The following is a 1,225-nucleotide window of genomic DNA, read 5'->3' as shown; positions in this document are numbered from 1 at the left end:
CCGGCCACTGGAGGCCGCCATGTTGGGAGGGGCGGGGGGGCAGATCCCAAATTTACGGGCCTGGAACGAGGGAATTCTCAAATCAAAGAGCTTGGGGGGCTCAGCCCCCAAAGAGGGGGCGCCTGGCAGTGCTCAGAAGGGACCCAGATGGTGTCTAAAGCTCAAGTGAAAGTGCCCGGAGGGGGTGAGACCCCAAAATTCCACGGTTCTAAGGACGCTCAGGGAATTCTGTTGGGACCCAAAATCCATCTGGAGGTGGCCAAAGGCGGGTCTCATTCCCTACTCAGACACAGCTCAGGGTCCCCCCACAACACCAAATAAACCTTCCGGAACCACGAGTGCTCGGCTTTTCCTAATAGTTTAATTAGATTTAATGATTTATTGCTCATCTGCGAGGATTAATATTGCATTCATTAAAAATCATTCATATACAAAATAAACCTCTCCCTGCTGCTGCCCCCAGGCCCCCCCTGCCATGGCTTGTCCAGACACGGAGCCCTTGCGCCCCAAAAGGGTGGGAAAAGGGGGGGCCAGGATTCCCAAATGAGGGAGAATCCTGGCTCCTGGGAAAGGGGGGATGCTCCTACTCCCAGTCCATCATCACAGGCGCCCTCCCAGCTCGCTGAGCCCTCCCAGTGAGGTTTGGGGGGTGGTGGAGGGGAATGTGATCCCCAAAATCTACAGGGAAGGCGAGGCGGGTGATCCCCAAAATCTGTGGAGCAACCCAGCAACATTCCAGGAGGAAACCAGGCAGGGTGGGAAGGGGATGAGAGGGGGGTGATCCACCAGCACCTCTCCCATCCCCCTCCTGTCCCCCACAGCCCCACAAATTCCCAGGGGGATCCCGGGGACGGGGGAAGGAGCGGCTCCAATCCCGGGTTCCGCAGCATCTCCATGACCCCTGTACCGGGAGATGCCGGAATTGGGGCTCTTCCCGCCCTCCCCGGCGCTGGGGCAAGGACAGAGGCGGTTTGGGGAGGGGAAAAAGAGCCAAGAGAAACCTCCCGGGCTTGGAAGGAGCGTCTCCCACCCCCAGGAAAAGCTGCGGGAATGGGGAAGGGAAATGTCAGCAGGGGTGGGGTGAGGAAGGGGCTGGAAAACACACGGGAAAGGGACTGGAAAACACTTGGGAAAGAGGCTGGAGAACAGCTAGGGGAGAGCTGGGAGGGCCGGGACAGGGAGCAGAGGGCCCAGGGTGTGGGAAAGGCTCATCTCTGCATCCAGC

Source organism: Manacus vitellinus, unplaced genomic scaffold (genome assembly GCF_001715985.3).
Source record: "Manacus vitellinus isolate BGI_N305 unplaced genomic scaffold, ASM171598v3 scaffold_47_pilon, whole genome shotgun sequence".
Classification (NCBI taxonomy): Eukaryota; Metazoa; Chordata; class Aves; order Passeriformes; family Pipridae; genus Manacus; species Manacus vitellinus.
Note: the sequence above shows the minus strand (reverse complement) of the source record.